Source organism: Platalea leucorodia (genome assembly GCF_965183815.1).
Source record: "Platalea leucorodia genome assembly, chromosome: 9".
NCBI classification, from domain to species: Eukaryota; Metazoa; Chordata; class Aves; order Pelecaniformes; family Threskiornithidae; genus Platalea; species Platalea leucorodia.
The window spans coordinates 7,442,314-7,460,591 of NC_138831.1; the positions used below are offsets into that span (position 1 = coordinate 7,442,314).

At 48.6% G+C, this 18,278-nt stretch overlaps 1 protein-coding gene across 4 annotated transcripts in view; it reads right to left on the reverse strand.

Annotated features, from left to right (window-relative positions):
- CADPS (calcium dependent secretion activator) overlaps nucleotides 1-18,278 on the reverse strand; it is a gene marked incomplete at both ends in the record, with an annotated part of 223,892 nt that overhangs the window by 141,295 nt on the left and 64,319 nt on the right. The gene's annotated exons all lie outside the window — the stretch shown is intronic.

An 18,278-nucleotide genomic window follows, 5' to 3' on the forward strand; every position in this document is an offset into this window, starting at 1 on the left:
CCTGTGGTTCAGTGTTCGGCATCTGCCTGGCCCTGAAATGTCTTCTGAGGGTAAAATGTTGTTTCTGCCAGTTAAGCAAGCAATTACAGCACACGTGGAAGAGGCACAGTGGCTGCTGCGAGCAGTTTCCCATTGGTGGAACTTGGGGCAGATCTGTTATTTTTAGTGGGAATACATGGACATAAATTACAAAACAACAAAAAAGCAGAAAATCAAACTAGCCCCCAAAGAAGTCGATAGCTGCTGTAATGAGGTGGCAATTTCATAGCTGCTTGCCAGACTCTAAGCACTCTTTAGACTCCTTCAGGGTCATTTTGGCCACGGCACAAGGCTAGAAACGTGCGGCAGCGGGGCGGTCGTGGCGCCGCTCCACCCACGAGGCACAAAGCCAAGCTCAGCCTGTGCAAAACCTCACAGTTTTCGTTCACCTCTTCGTGCAAAGGTGACTTCAGATGGGAGGGCTGGCTCCTCCATCCAAATGCTGCCTTCATTTGCAAAGTATTGTCCCCTTCTGGCTACAGCAAGCCGCTGTAGGTCAGCTCTCCCACTGACTGCTATACATAAATCAGCTTTATTCGCTGGCTTGGGGTTGCACTAACCACCTCCCTGGTTTTTATCCTCCTCTGGAGAATAACTGCTTGACAGAAGAAAGGCTCGGCTGGTGCAGTGCAGTCTGGAAAGTTACAGCTACAGCGATGACAAAAGTTCTGATTCTCAGCCTGACAAACGATGAGCTCGTGCGTTAGCACTCCCTGGATGTGCTGAAATACGGCGCTTTCCCCCAGACCCGCCGCTTTCCACGGCATCTTCTCGGCTGTCTGCCTGCGTATCCTGCACCTCCCCTCTCCCGCACACGCTCGTGTAGATCTGCACACGTGCAGGCGTGTATTTGTATACTGCTTCACCACCGATGATTTTCCAGAGAGCCGATGTTCATTATGGCTGAGATTGAGGGAAAGTATATATTTATTGGGTTTTGAAAGCCTCCATTATTGATTTAATTCAAGCAGGAAAACTGCAAAGTGTCCTGACCGTGATCCAAACCCACTGAAGCTTCAGTGATCTCCACTGTGGCCACCCAGGTTTCATTCACACCAGCTGGACCACATAACCTGCTGCCTTCATCTTTATATTCCTGATCCCAAAACCAGCACAGAGCCACGGACCACCAGCACCTTTCGGGATCAGCTGCCCCATTAACTTCTCCATGAGCAAATGCATCACACAACTGACCTCCACCGATGCGCAAGCATCTCTCAGAGCTGCTTCATTAAGGGTAGGAAAGGCACAGTCCCAGATTTCCATTTCTTTGCAACTCTGAAAGAGGGGGCATTATTTGAATTCCATCCGAGCTACAGTAATTGAGGTTAATCACACACTACCCAAAATAACTCACACGCTAAATTTAGAAATCAAGGATGCTGCTGTGGAGGAGAGCTGTTTTTGCGGTATGATAATGAGCCAGCAAACTGCCTCACGCTTTCTGCACTATCTTGATTTTGCAGATGTTTTCCGGTGATGCTACAGGTGTCAAAAACCATGTCAAGGAAAGATTTGACTGCAGAAGATTATTTTTCTCAGGAGGCAACAAGCATCCTAGGCAGCCTCCTTGGTTGTGGTCGCGTGAGTAAGGTATTGCTTTGCAGGGCTGTACTTCCCAAGATTAATTAGTGATGCCAAGCCAGGTAACCTGGTATTTAAAGGAAACAAAAAAAATCTTTCCAGGCTGTATTTTCAATGACTCTGCATGATAGCTCCACAGCAAAGCCTGGCCTTTGGGAAAGCAAACACAGTCTGTTGTTGCCAACATAACATTTTCTTCTTGTTATCTACAGAACGGTGCTAGTGAGGCAGCCCCTGCCTGCAGTCCCTGCCTGTCCTCCCGGCACGTCCAAGCAGACCTCTTGTGACTAAGGCCAGCAGCCCAACAGCTCAGCCACTTACTGCTCCTGAGCCTGGGAAGGGCTGCTGCCGCCGTCAAAGCAAGCCCAGTACCTTTTACACAGCCATAACACTATATAGGGCCATTAAGAGAGTAACGCTGGTGCCCATAAAATATACTTTGCTTGTAAAATAAGGCAAGGGGCAGACATAAGGCATGCTACCTAAGCAAGACCAAACATCCAAGTAAGGCAACACAGACCCTAATATCATTAAAACTCCATTTCTTAACTAGAGAATCAGCTATTTATTTTCTGCCCTATGTATGCCCACTTTATATTCAAATACTTGACAGCCAAATATAGAAATGATTTACAAAGTCAAGGAGAAATTGAATTAGTTTCATTCTGCATTATGACTATGGTACGGGTGTGCTGTGAATAAAGCAAAGATATCAATCATAACGTTGCCCCAGTCAATTAAATGTGAAAAGTATTATAAATTTCAGTATATATATGATTTGTCATATGCACTGGGCTTTTCTTCAGCAGCATGCCACAAAAATATGACGTACATAATTTGCAATTCTCAACTGATCATTACCCAACTGCCTGCTGGTAAATTAGATGTTTTCATACATCTACCCGCATACAACATTAGTTCTCTCTGCTTGCCCTACAGAGGTTATCTACGTTGGTGTAACAGTCGCTCAAGTAAAACAATAAAAATAAAATATAATTATATAGATCAGATTCTGAGTGGAACCCAAAATTTATCAGCACCGCAGCCAGCCCGTTGCTGAGGGCACTACAGGGCATGTGCCTACTTGAAACCCTGGTGACCGCTCAACTGCAAGAAAAAGATCTTGCAAAAGACTTTTTTTTTACATATAAGTTGCTAATAAACGACAATTTTTAACGGGCACTAGTAAATGAAAGATAGAGGTTAAAAATCCTCATCGTGCGATTTTGAAAGTATTAATCCCAGTAAGAACCAGTTGCTGGTCTGCAGAAGAAACCCTTTGCTTCCACAACCCCGAAACAAATTCACTGCGAGACTTTTCCTCATGTTATCCCAGAGGGATGGAAGACAATCTCACTACACCTTTGAAAGACAAACCAACCAGCCTAATTAAGTCATAAGATCTGCAATAAGACACATAGGCACCTACCAAATCCACGCCTAAAGTACTTGGTTGGTGTCTCAGAGACCTCCCACGTATCGCCCAACCTGAGCCTCGTAGTTTTTAAAGCCAGGAGCCCAGGCTCACCTCCACTCACCCCAGAAAACGCCGGAGGCAATTCAAGGACATTAACAGTGTTAAGAGAGACTTTAAATTCCCATGTGTTTGGAGTTAACATGTTATATATTTAAAGCTCCAGCTTCAGTTTACCATACCTTGAAGCCAAACCGTGACGATCGCAGCCCTGGCTCCGAACGTGATGCCAAGGCAGTGCAGGCTGCCCTCCTCTTCCCTTCTCCATGATGCTCAAAGCCGTTTTGCACAGTTTAACACCGCAAACCAACCCACCTGCCCAGGGACCAAGCAGGGCACGGCCCTTGTGCTGTCGGCCACAGCAAGAGGGCTGCAGCTGGGGCTAGCCCGCCCAGCCTGGGGACGATGCCAGTGGCACAAGTGACATGCCGTACGCAGCACTCGGATGGTCGGTAAGAGAAGAACAAACACGTGTTGATGGGGCCCGCTCCCAACAGACACGGGTGAGTTAAATACGATGCGGGATTCATACCCACGCTCTGAGCTCAGCGCTGCTGGAAATAACATGGATGTAATTTATGAGGGTTTATAACAAACTAACGTTGTAGTAATCTACGAGGGTTTATAATGAAATAATGTAAGCTACAAGGATTTATAATGACAGGATGCAACATACAGATACAACCATCAATGATCAGCCTGGCATTTACGCCACGCGCCGTGGATGTGACAGGTATCATCGGTATAATTGCCATCAGCGCCAGCCAGAAACCACTGGGACCATTTAACAGTTCAATTCCTCCCTGCCAGTCAGTGCTAATGCTGATCCCTGCTTCCCAGCAAGGGAAGCGAGTGTCACAACATCCTCGTTCCTGAAGCATAACTGGGGCCTGTCTGAAAGATATCCTCCCTTTGAGAAAGGTTGCAATGTGGTGGTGAATCCAGCCGTCCTCCCCCGCGCCGCGTGCTCCTGCAGAGGACAAGCCATTTGCAACCGGGTTCTGGAAAACCACATTTTAAATGCTCTGGCAATGCGAATGCTGAGCTGTAGCTTTGCGCTGCATCAGGAATGGAAACAAACCCAGCTCTTCATCTTCTGGAAATGAAAGCATTTAGTCCAGGTCTCCACAAAATCCACAGCCACTGCCTGCACCAGCTTTCCCCTGCGGCAGCGTCGGCACCCGGGGATGGGCGATCCCTCCTGCACAGCTGAAGGCAGATGCTGATGGGCTGCTACCGAGCAGGGACTGCCTTGGCTGGGGGCACTGTCAGCGGTCTCCGACATTAATCTTCTCTGTCGCTGTGTCCAGCCCACCACCATGCAGCTGGGGGGTCTGAAAATCCCACTTTGTGAATTATTTTCCCTGGGTGGAGGACAAGGACAAAAGCCGTGACCCACTCATGTCCTTCCTAAGCCTGGCTTAAGTCCTCCCAGAATAATTAACGCAGCCAAATACCTGTGTCACGTACGGTTATATGTGCCAAAAACCTCAAAGAGAAAGTTTCAAGGCGCTCATCCTTTGACATGCTGGGAGCTCTGTAGCTCAGCAAATGGTTGATTAAGTATTTCAAAGCAAACATGCTGCATGTGAAGGCTGAACAAGATCACAACGCGGGTGACAATTTTGCAGCTTTGATGTAGGGCTTTAGGACAGATCTCTGTCTCATAAAAGGTGGTTTCGCTTTGTGATGCACAATGAGAGAAAATACTGAAAAATTCATAAGCCCCCATCAATTGATAATTGATCTATCAGTTCGGGCGTACTCACAACTCATGGCATCTGGCACCGTGTTGTGCTCCAGCTGAAAGAAGCACACGGCCCCCAGAGTGACTCATTGCATGGAAGCCCTAAGTTTCTTATCGGAAAACCCCTGCTCTAGGAGATAAAGTGATGTGAGACAGAATACAGTGGCACCATGAACCACACACGGCTTCCTGAGACACACTCCGTGCCACCGTCGTGGATTGACCTGTAGCATCCCTTTCCCACTAACAGTAAATATTCTTCTCCACGAGTGGCAAAGGGCAGAGCGAGGGAGGCAGCCCGGCGCTCGAGGCCCCGACCTCTGCCCAGGTCTCTGAAGCAGAAAGCAGAGGAGGATCTGAACACTCCCTCCCTTGACCGCAGGTGGGATGCTGACCTCCCTTTTCAACTGGGAACACAAACAACGCTGAGCTGCCTCGGTAGCCTAAGTCACTAATGCCCTGGGCAACACGGTAATCCTCCGCAGCAAACTGCAACCCAAGGACCGCCAGCTGCCTTGGGATCTGAAATGGGAGCGAGGAGAGGAAGCGAGGACAACTTCCCTGTGTTACTCACCTCCGCACGTCAGCAAAACCAGTACCATCAGCACAGACAGACTGGATTCAGCAACTGTCGCTTGTGTGGTTCAGGAGAGGATTTTGGAAGAGCTGGAGGGAACCGGCAGGACACGTCCTCTCCACCAGCTCTCCACACTGCAACACCGTACTATCCCCATGCATCCCAGGAGGACTGCTCTCCCCGTGCCCTGCACAGCAAGGATGCTCAAGGCCACCTCTCTTCTGGCCAGTCAGACTTCCCCAAATCAGTCTTTTAGGCTCAGAGTCACGCAGAATATTTCTATCACAATGTAAAATTCCCTTTAATTCAAGGAATTATGATCTGCGCCTATTGCTTCACCAAACTTTTATTTTTCCTTCCTGTTGTCCCCAGCTCCTCACACAGCCCCGGGGCTCCAGCATCCCAAAAGGTGACAAACCCCCTCTCCTGGAGAAGAGCCCACACCATTTTGCTCCTGTGTAGGTAAAATCGGCCCTGCTGCAGGAACTTACTCGCTTCCAACTGCGGCTGCACATTGTCGGTCGTTTGCTGCGGATGGGTGCCTGCTCCCATTATCCCAGCAAGCTCCTGGGTTATCTAATGAACCACTGCTGCCGTGAGAGAGCAGTCAGGGGATCCTGGGGGGGTGATTTAAAACAGCAGAAAGGACTTGGATAATTCAGTGAGGGCTGACGCTTCCCTCTCTAAGAGAAATCTTATTTCACGGTTCACGAGCTTTAGGGTTGTGCGAGACTCATCGGTGAAAATATTCCCCGGGATGTACAGCAGCCCCTCCTTGCCCGAGTACTGAATCTTATAACACTGCAATAAATCTCTGTGCTTCACCAGCTGCCGGGGCTGCGCAGGCTCTCGCACATCGCATCCGCAGGCAGGTGCTGGGCCCGCGCCTGTTTCACCAGGTGAGGTCAAGAGATCCACCCTCAAATTAACTCCAGTCTAAACGCTGCCTTTTGGATAGCTATTTATCCCACAAGCCGAGCTGATTTCCAACATAGTTCAGAGGGGCACTGGTGGCACGTGCGGGCAGAGGTTTCTCGTGCCCTCCTTGCTGCCAGCAGCAGCACCCATGGGTACCCGCTGCTCATCTGCAGAGCGTTGATGAATCAACCAGCATGTGCTGGTGGCGTGGCAAGGGCAGCCGGGTGCTCAGCACAGATCCTGTGTAGGAAAGGTGGACATTCCCCCCTGCCGTCTCAGTTACCGACCTGCCTCCCACCATACCCATGCAAAGCCACGCTGCGGGGCTGAGGAAAGCTGAGACAAGCAAACCCAGCATGCAGCTTTCCAGCAGGTTGTGCAAAGATACCTCCAGATTTATGAGTAATGATAAATCAAAGTAAATGAAAAAAAATATTCAGCAAAACGGGGAGGGGAAGAAAAAAGTGCTGCCTGCCTTTGCACATGTTTTGCAAGCTGTTAAAAAAAAGGGATGGCAGAGCACTTCCATGCGAAAGGCACGTCCTTTCCATCTGTGGCCAGAGAACTTCTGAACCCCACAAATCCTTCTGCAAGATCATCCGTGCGAGGTGTACAACACTGAAAGGGCTTAAAAACTAATCTGTCCAGAGGCTCTGACCTCTGAGCATGCCTTAATACCCTCTTCTTATGGCATTGCATAAGGATGCTTGAAGGCGTGTGGACAGCATACGCTGAGCTATGGCACCACGAAAGAAACAGGAGCTCTGGCTGGCTGATGCAGCTCAAGGTAGATCACTACGTTTAGCTTGCTTGTGTTTCCTTACAGCTTATCATATGCTGAATTTCACATCAGTTAACAGGAAGAGAATCACCTGAATTTCCTACACACGACAATAAATTCCTATTCAGTTCCATGTAATTTTTACAGCTAGAATTAGCTACGATTAACTCATCCCAATCATCATGGAAGAAAGATCTACATATCCTCAAATCCTCATCTTTTGATTAAAAGCTTAATGGCAGATACATTTGTCACGTAATTCAAAATTGGGTTTGGCCTTTAGAGCTAAAGCAACTTGCATGTGAGGACCTAGTCCAGCAAAGCTGCAGTACCTTGACACTCAGCAGGATTAAAGGTGATGGAATAAGATGTGGGAACGTCTCCAATGGTGTCTATGCAACAGGCAGGGCCAGGACAAGGCTCTTGCATAGGAACTCAGGCCACCTTTAGAAGTTTCCTCCTCTGTGCTGAAATGTGCTCGGGGCCAGGGTCTCAATTACTGTTGATTCAAGCAGAGAACTCAGATTTTTCTTGCTCTTTCATCACCACATTGAGGGATTTTCGACTGACCTCCGTGGCTGCAGCACCTGAAAGCCTTCCACAAACAGAAGGCGGTAGCTTCTCAGGGACTTCACAGAATCACGGCATATTTACACATTTCAAGTCAAAACCTCTACTTGCTGATGCTTGGCAGAGGTGGGTATTTTGGGACAAGGTGTCCTGAGAGGAGTGCCGCTCCTGCAGGGAGAAGTCCTTCTGAACCTTGGGTTCACTGGCCACGCCGTCCAGCCCTTCCCATGGAGGTGTTTGTGTACCTGGCTCCCCAGCCAAGCAAGCTTCGTTCCCAGCTCTGATGGCAGTTCGAGGATCAGGCCTGAGCCGTGAATTTAGAATTCCCTAGCTGGCTTCCCTGTTGACACAAAATCAGATATCCTTCAGGGGCTGAGACCAGGTGGTAAAACAGAGACTCAAGTTCCCCCGCTGCAACCAGCACCGTGCTTGGTAGGGATGATGATACAGGTGAACACGTAGATAACAGAAGCTACAGATCATCATGTGATGATGATCACTTTTATTCATTAAAAATAGCTAACATAAAATTGAAAGAAAAAACATATTCAGAAAGAAACTTGCCTACCACGCAGGTGCAGCTTGAAATTGGACGGCCATTCTCCAAAATAAATAACCATGGTATGTCGGGGCATCCCTTGGAGTTTGAGTTGTGACACTGGTTCTTGCAGTAGCACGGCAATAGGTGCTTTTCTGAAGAATCTCTAAGCACAGAACCGGAAAAGCAGAGACTTTTGCCATGAAGGGCAAGGCTTTGGTTCCCTTTTATGCCACACAGCCGGGTATCAGCAGAAAATGAGGAGATGGAATGTAGAGGGAAGGTTACAGCTCCCACTTTTGCAAGGACTAAGATAGCAAAACTTGCAGTGCTGCCCATTACATTCATTTTGGTATTCGTGAAATTTAGATTATCACAGCCAGAGACCTAAAGAGACCATTCTCCTGAACAGGCTAATGTGTTTCACACTGGTTTGATGCAGCAAACTTTCTCGCGAGGTCAGAGAGAAAGCAGTTAGGAGAATTAAGCCTCTAGGCAGCAAATCCTCGGCATGCAAAGAGGTCGCAATGTGTTCTCAGTGGATGGCACCCTATGGGAGCTGAAGTTGCTGGTCCCACCAGTGATTAGGACAACACTTCGCCAGGAATCTCTGTATACATCACCATCAGACCTCTTCCTACAGTAATGGAGAACTGGGAGGGAACGGCCCTCCATGGCAGACCTGGCTATTTTCAGTCCCTCCAGGTTGCACCTAAATTGATACCAATTAGTGGAGTGTTATCAAAATCCAGAGCAGAAACATCACATCTGTAAGTCCTTTTGGTCAGTACATACCAACAACAACAACATTTATTAATGATTAATAAGTAATCATTATTATTATGCTAAATTACTACCTTATGCTAATTAAAAAGTCAATTCCTTGCCCTTCTTAGAACAGCATCCTGACAGTTGTGCTCTGAGTGATTCAAAGGTTTCAGAGAAATTTACCTCGGGGAGAATTTCCTGGTTTTAAACAGAAGCAATATTCTTAGCCATACCAATCCTATCTAATCTATCGTTGCATTTCAGAAAAGCCACTTCTTTTTTAAATAATTAGCATTCAACAATGTGAAAAAAAACCCATGAGGACTAGGGATTGGAATCATAGTTCCACTAATTGGGAGCATCCGCCACCTCTTTTACTGCCTGATCCCCTCCAACCGGACCTGTTCTGCCCCTGAAGAACCAGTGGCACAAAATGGATGTACGGCACCTCTGAGAAGGGCCACGTGGAGCCACAAGCTGTCATGCAGGATTTAACCCTGCACAATTCTCTTGTGAGATGCTCTGTCACCTGCATTAAGATCAAGGATGTGAGAACAATTGAAGTAGACACAGAAAAGCAGCGAGAGGCATAGCTATGGAGAAACAAACACAGGGAGTGAAAATGTGACGCTTTTAAAAGCAGCTAGTCCTTAAGGTGAGAGGAGGAAGAGTTCAGCACAAGGTACGGCACAGGCGGAGATCTTGGCAGATGGGGCAAGTCCTCCCATGGGGTACGCCGTCCTCGTTACCTTACCGGTGAGGATGGTCAGCCTAGCAAGCCATCTATGCAATACAGAAAATGCTGTTATGCATCCATATTAAATGTAAGATAAATAATTTATGTGTACAGATACTACAACAACTACAGAAGAAGATGCTTCAGCCTGGAAGCAGCAGCTCCTGCAAAGCGGCAGGACACCCCACCTCCCTTTGCATGGCAGCCTGGGGAGAACAGCGCTGCAGCTCCCAGGCCTGCGCTAGCTTTACTCTAACCAGCTCAAACCGTGGCAGTTACGAAGCTGGGACACAGAGTGGGTATTGCACCGTCCCACCACGAATCTGGGCTCAGCGTGTGCCTGGCTGACCCCTGACACCCGTGCCGATGCTCGCCGGCTCCAGCTAGACCTGCTGCAGTCACACCGCCCTTGGCAGCACAGGCACTGCCTGGGGCTGTGGGTGCACCCCGAGGGACGGGGCACTGCTCCCCGGGGAAATACACCCCAACAGCAATTACCCACCAAGGTCCAGAGGGTGCTTTGCGCTTCCCTCCTTTCCTGCTGTTGGAGGCTGCTGCCCTAGGCTGGCATCTCTCAGGTTTTTTTAAGCACCGATGAATTTGTGCGCAAGACGAGGCTCCCAGGCAGCTCTGCAGAACAGCCTCGCGGTGGATGCAGCTGGGGACGCGCCCTTGGAGCTGCGGGGAGAGCCTCCCTGTCCTGGGGACCCTCTGTGAATGCGGCCGACAGCCAGGCAGATACAAAGCTGAGATGTTCAGTCTTTAACCCTTCACTACATAAACCCTGCAGGAGACCCACCAAGACAAATACCCGTATCTGCTGGGCATGGACCGCCGGCAGCTCCGCCCAGGCAGGGGAGGATGGGCAGTGGGCATCCCCCCGTGAGAACAGGGACAGGCTTTCAGGGTCCTGGGGTTCAAAGTCCCTGAAAATGGCACAGTTTAAAATTCCTCCTGGGCTAAGAGCCATCGCCGTCCACATCTCGTATTGATGTTCAGAGCGGGCTCCAGGAGCGCAGCAATAACACATACATGCAGTGTCGTGAGTGTTGAGTCTTCACTGCGTTATCACGCTGTGGACAATAAACATTTTCCTTTCTTCTTGTCGGGGAGCCAAATGAATCCTAATGGCTTTCCCGACCGTAACACACAGACAGCGCTGACTACAGACCTCGATTTCTGACACATCAGCTGTAAAATGCAATGGCCTTTAGATAAGAGAGCATCGAGGCTTCAGGGGCTCCCGCCAGACCTGGCGCATAGCAGCGAGAACAATTAGTTTTTTCCAGAATGTGTATGGCACGTAATAGAAAATATTAACTCACGTTACAAATATTTATAAAAAGTCAGACATAATTAAGCGATTTGCAATTGAAAATTAACAATCTAAAAATTCAGCCGTGTAGACAGACAGCGTTAAATATAACTGCAGTTAATGTGAGCTGATTTAAATAGAGATAATACAGCAGCAACAGAAAAAGGCAGTCAATCACGTTCCCTGTCATTAACATCCTTCTCCATGTGGATTATTATTAAAGGGAGCTTTCGAGCTGCTCTGCCGTCCTGGCGGGTGCAGGAGAGCTGTTTGCCTGCAGCCCAGCTCTGCCTGGAGCGGAAGGACAGGGCGTCCGTCTGTCCACCACCACTCGCCTGAGGTGGCACAAGCCGCCCCGCACGCCTCAGCCCCAGACAGCGATCACCACGAGATGGCGAAGGGAGTCAGCTTGCTGTTGAGTATTTTAAAACACTGTCTGCAACCCCGCGCAGCTCGCTCTGAGGCTCTTTGCGGGCACCGTGGGTGACATGGACCCCAACGTCTTGCGTATGGGGGGACCAAGGCAGAAAAGAGCCCGGTGCTGCCCTGAGGATCCTGCACCGCGTTCACGAAAGCATGGCTAACCTTCCCTGAGTCTCCCTCCAGGCTTCACCCGCTGCCTCTTCATTATCTTTCCCTAGAGTTCAGTATGGACGGAGCCTCCAGGCAAAGCTTTTCCATCCCCATAGGGTGGAGAGCTGTTTTTCACACTGTTTTACTAATTATTCTTTGCATTTAAGGCCAAATAAAATACTAGTTGCCCAACACCTTCATCCCAACCCAGGCTGGACTACCTCAGCTTTGGCACGTGCCAGGATGCAACGCAGCTGGAGAAGAGGGAGCAGCATCCACCGAACCCCAGAGGGGCAGCCCACCCCGGGAGGGCAGGCGAGGGCAGGGCTGGCATGCCGGGGGAGATGGCACAGGCCTCCGCAGCAGGGTTTCATGCACAAAAGATGACTGATTTAAGGATGGGCCATGGGCTGGGTGGTGGGCCAGGCCTCGCTGTAGCTGCACGGTAACTCTTTCAGAGTGCCTCTGCAAGGAGCACTCTCATCTCCTGCTTTTTGAGGAAATGTCATTTATTTTGAGCTATATTGAGCAAGGCATGACCTCCTTCCTTTGAAATTGTTACCAAGGCAGGAGGCTTTTGCTTACAGAGTTAGGGAAAATACATTGGACACTCTGAGAGTATGGCATTATAGTCTCTGCTACTGTTGAGGTCTCTTGGTGCTTTCTGAATGGCAGTGCATTGCAAAAATAAGGTGATAACCTGCTCTCTCATCCCATTTCGTCTGTATCCTACCCTCAGTCTTCCCTTTAAGCTTCCACAGCAGGCAACGCACTTCATATACAGAAAGGACATGCAAGAGAGTGCAGAATACGCAGCTGGAATTCAGCTGTGAGCCTGAGTGCAACCGTGACTGCAGGTCCGCAGCGTTGGTACCTGCCCCTCTCAGATGGCAGCTGCGGCTCTTTTTAGAAATTAAGAAAAAACACCAATGAAGAGATTAAGGAGAAAACCAATGCTTGAAGCATGCTCACGGGATTCAGCTTTTTTTGCATTCTGCTCTGTAACCAGGTCAAAATTGCGCTGCTAGAGCCACCCTGTTACTTCAAATGAAGGTAGCATCAGATGCTACCGGCTATAAAACCACAGAAACATACACGTATGGAACCTACAGATGAAACTCTTCCCCTCCTTTTCTTATTATTAATCAAGTAGTTCGTTAAAGCAGATCTATGGAAATCAAGGGGAGGAAACCAGTGCTCAGGGCACTGGAAAAAATAATGCGTGTGTGCAACCACCCACGGGGGCAGATTGCTGCCCTGGCTGCATACCCGGGCAGAAGAGCAGCTCCCTCTGCGTCCCCTTCTCCCTCCAGCTGGAGTTATGGGGAAAAACATCAGGAAAAAGCAGCTTCCGAAGGGACTGACAGCCCAAATGCTGTGAACTCTTAAGGAAAGTGGAGGAGAGCAAGAGAGCTCTTGCTGGGAACTGGCACAGCTAGGAAATGCTCTGATACCTGCCCGTGCTGCTTCGCAGATGCAAGGGAATCAACTGAGGATCACACTGTGACCTTGCATGAAAGCTGAGGGAATAAGTGAATCATTTGGCTTACAGGCTGAGCAAAATCCACAACAGATCCCACCCACTCAAAAAGCATTCATTTTCAGACAGTTTTCCTTACTACATTTTCTGCAATCTAAAAAACCTAAGCTGTTGTGTTTCTGAAATGACTAAATCCATCTCAAATCCATTCTCTCACTCTTTTTTGGAGGGGGGGTTAGAGTGGAGGGTAAAATATTGCTGAAACAACTCAACCAGTTCCTTGAAAATCTGAAAAATGCTTCATTCATCCCAAACCTGCCCACGTTACAAACCACGTGCAGGCTTGCTCCGCAGGACGCGTTTGCTGAAAACTGAGAGATGTGAGATTGCCTCTTCTGTATTCCACTGGGAAAAAAACCAGCAAAACCAGCAAACCTCTCCCATCTTCTCCAGAGCCATTTTCACACCCGGCAGAACACCTCCCAGCTGTGCCAGATGTGCTTTTTCTGTTGCAGGTAAAATGAACGGAGCAGGCGAGTAAGCAGCCGGCTCTGCGAGATGCTGCCTGTGCTAGCAGGAGACCAGCTGGAGAGGGGATGAGTACCTAAGTGTAGGGAGGGGAAAATGGGCAAAGCAGAAAATCCTTCTCGTTAAATTTATTTTTTTTTCCTCTCCAGCTAAACCCGTTCGCCTGGCAGGCAAGGACAACTGTTGGTGCTGAGGCAGAGGCAGCAGAGGCGATGCCCGCTTGCAGTCCTGCTCTCAGAGCGCCTGGCTGTGTTAGCACACCTCCCGTGCTCACTGCCACCATCGGCAGGACAAACAGAAACCTGCCGCAAACCTGCCGCCCGCTCCGTGTGAAGCATCGTCTTCGCAGGCGCCCTCCAAAATCAGCGCAGGGGACACCTCGTGCAATAGCTGGTTTGCAAGGCTGGCACTGAAGTGAAGGTAATCACCTCCCATCCTCACCCCGATCATCACGCAGAGTCATTCAGGTTTATGCTGCTGGCAGCTTTCTTGACTGCACAATGACACATGCTAAAAATATTTGCCATTTGGACTAGATTTCATGTTTAAAAATGTATAACAAATAATTAGTTGCACAGCACAAACCTTATAGCCTCTGCTTCCGAGCAGATGGGGATTTGTAACAAACTTCATCTGGCAAACCAGTGTCCCCTCATCTGCCATCACCTCATCTGCACGTACCGCCATGCAGCACCAAGTGCTCCGTGCATCCCAGTCCTGCTTCCTAACCCGGGTATTTCCATACCAAAGACACTTGGCTGCGGGTGACCAGGGAACAGCTCCGATCCGCCTGCCTGCAGGGCTTCTTTTCAGAGCCCACTACAACTTTGCTGCGGAGTAAAATGAAATAATCGGCCTAGACAAAGTTCAGTTAAATAACGGAACTATTTTAATTCTGTACTCTGCAATAACGCTGATACTTTCATGCAGGTGTCCAAAACCTATCCAGCCATGAGATGCTGATGGGCTCTGAGCCCAAAATGAACTACTAGCCCCTTCCCATGCAATCTCCTGTATGCCCCTAGGAAATCTCAGCCGATGGTTGCTACATTAAGGCTGTACCCTCCATTCAAACTTGACCTTATCTGGCAGAAGAGTATCTACCTTTGCCCAGTTCTTCCAGCCCTGACTATCAGAAGCGCAGCCGACAGCGCCTGCTTTGATCCCCCCGAGTTTTACTGCACTTGTACATGCTCGGTTAAAGATCGCTCCAATACATTTGCAATCAGATCAAATTATGTGGGACCGCCTCCCCGGCTAAGCCAAACTGTTCCTCCTTCCTTATCTTTCCACGTGACTCCCAAGACCTTTCTAACACATTTTTATAGCGCAGATCCCAGATCTGGATATAGTAAAGGTCTTTTCTGCCGCCCTATAGAAGGATAATGGTATCCCCCGCTGTCTCCTGAGGTTCCTCTGTGTATCCAGCCAAGAGCTGAATAGCTGCTGAAGCTACAGCACTGCCCCTGAGTTCAGACTCATTCACGCACAATTGTCCTCACGGTCTTTTCAGAGGATGCTCTGAAAGTCAAATCCTCTCCAGTCTGTTCAGCATCCCACAAGGGTGGTTAGTACCTAACTTACACTCACTGGACCCCAAAACATCCTCCTCATCCCCATCCCTTCTTCAGCACTCTTTCCCTTCACTCTGTCTTTGGAGATACATGCTCTTCCACTCTGTCGTTCAGTCCTTCAATCTTCATTTCATCTTTGGCCCTGCCTTCCTCATGGCTCCACGCACACAGAGTTCAAAGCCTGGCTGGTCTTTCAGGCTCTCCTGCAAGAGCCAAACCTTCACGCGTCCCGAAGGCCTGGCACCATGGCTTGAGACCTCAGCACGCCCATTGAGGCCGTATCCTGTACTCCTTGCTTGCATCAATACCCTGAGATCCCTCAGCTGATGCCCCCAAGGCATCAATCATACACAAGCACTTTGAAAACCCCTCACAACTCAATCACCACCTTCCCTGACATCTTGTTACCTTACTGCAAATCTGACTCTTGCTTTAATGTTATTTCTGACAGTTCGTACTTCCTCCTCACTTGGTTTCCCTGTAAGTCCTCTCCAGAGTCTCTTTTGAAGCAGAAAAAAGAAGGAAAAATAAAGAAAGAGGAGAGTGGGGGGGAAGGATAAAAAAAGGAGCTGATCTTCCTGTAAAGTTTGCTAGAAGTTATGTTGGAGGTTACAGGCTTGCATCCTCAGAAAAGCAGGGGTAGCACAGTTGTTGCAGATGCTGAAAAACAGGGTAGGCAAACTGCCGTAGCACAGCAGGACTGGCCCCATCTCCAGTGCAACCGCATCCACACGTCCTCCCCAGGAGAGGCAGCCGGCGGGGTGTCACGCCAAGACATCCCAGGGCAGCTGGAAAAGCTCTCCACACAGATCATTACTGTCAGACCAGAGGGACAATTTTTGCTCCATCTTAAGGCAGGACTCATTATAGCCTGAAGACAGCTCTACAGCAGACAGCTAATGTCATTTTTGAAAGGCAATGTTCCCACTTCATGCTGAACTCTGTTTTGCTTGGTGAATTTTTCTGAGCCCAGCCCTTGCTGTTATTTGCTGGTAGCTGTGGTACTAGCACTGCTCTTCCCTTCCGCAGGGTCATGTTGGCACGGGCCAATTCATGTCCAACAGTTTGTCCCTGTTGATTTCCAGTTACATCTGATTTAATGCTATCAATGGGCATTTACTCCTTTTCCTTTCCTTTATTTGACCCATTTTTCTTTCCCTCTGCTCACCGGCACCCCTCGCTACCAGTCTGACGCGCCCCTCCTCAGCAGCCTCTACGCAGAAGGAGTTTTGTTATTAATGATTCTTATGAACTCTCCGTCTTTGAACAGGAGCGATTTACTTTTGATGGACGTCTGGCATCCAGTAATTTCACGCAACAGTGGAAAGAGATTCCCTTCTGCTGTGGCACACTGGCATGGCGTGAAGCCTTAGGGAGACAGATGTGCTCGCTCTCCTGTCCTTGCGTCCTGCGCTGCCCTTCCCTAAATCATCTCGTGCGTCTATCACCACCCTGACTGCGGACAAGACAGAATCTGAGGTATTGCGACACCAGCTCTCCCAGATATCAGGGTGAGTTACTGACTTGCAGTGGTTCACGTGGTGCTTCACCTGACAGACCACTAATCCCTGACAGCGTGTAACTACGCAGCGATAACCACTGATCTGGCCTAAACAAAACGTATTTTGTCGTCATCCAGAAAATCACCCTTATTTTGAAGCAGACCAGGTCTTCCCAAGATCACCAATGACAATGCTCAGATCAGGCTCCTACTCTGATGTTACAATGCCAGTGTTTCTGCTGGTATATTTGGGATAAAAATAGATTTTTTTTGTTGTTGTTCGTTGATGCTCCTTATGTTTTTAGCCATACAATGGATGAAACTGCAACTGGCATTACGATAGGGAAGTTTAATGATCCCAATTATCTCCTTGAATGTATCTTTCGCTATTTTCATCCACAGAAATAAAACTTCTACTGGCTGCCAGACATCCTCAGCTGATTTGCAATCACCATACATAAAGGCGGAACAGATTGACCAAGCAGTGACCCTGAAGAATTGCCTACGTTAAGTGGTAATAAAGAAGATCAGGAGTTACACGGCTGGCAAAAGTGATGCACGGGAAAGGAGCAGAGTCACCTCCTGCCACCAGCCAGGCGGTGCTGGTGGAGCAGCAGGGCTCCAGACGGTGCCAGCCAGGGAGAACAGCAGCACATCAATTAGCCAAACCATTAGCAAAACCGGTGGCTGGTTTTCTCCCCTCGCTTTGCTAAGGACCACGCTGTCAGCAGAGACTTCCCAGAGGAAAGCTGTTGTACCAACCTCGAAGAAACCACGCGGTCCTCATCGCAAACAGTGCAGGTGTTCGTGGGAAACGCAGAGTTTGAAACAGACCCTTTCCCAAATACTGCTGCTGCATACTCACGAGTGGTCACCGTCATTTTTGTTATGGATCTTTGAGAGCATATAAAGCAGTATTTAGAGTACCTTGCTCTTCTATTAATCTAACCTGTATTATCCTCTCTAACTCATTCCCCCCAACCAGATCCAAACCATTCTGCTCTCGTCTGACCTGACAGTCACTCTCCTCCACAAAGTTATTTTGGAATCATTTCGACAGTGGCAGCCACAGCTCCTTCAGCTAATTTACCCTCAGTTGCTACTTAACCATCCGAGCACAACTATTCCCAGCCAAAATCCACTGTCAGGGAGAAAAAGGCCAAGTGAAGAGAAAATCCACCAGCAGAAAGGTGAATGAAGAACCAAGTTAGAAGGTGACTGAAAATAGCTGCTTGGTATTTCACATTTTTGAGAATTTGGATATGCATGGAGAGGGAAGGTAGGGAGAGAGACTCCAAGCCACAAGGAGACAGCGGCTACAGTGATGAGGAACTGTTGCTGATATCGCACCCTGCATCAGAAATAAAGAGCACTAGCTTTTAACATGATTTTAAAAGAAAATAAAATGTGTTTGGGAAATGATATTCTCAAATGTAACAGGCCTTACCTGATTTAATAAAATTACTGTGCCAATAATTTCTACACGAAACTGCATCTCTGTTTTGCAGCTATTTTATCAGTCCCGGTCTCAGCTCTGCACGCAGGCATGCAAAAGTGCAGCCGAACACATGCCTG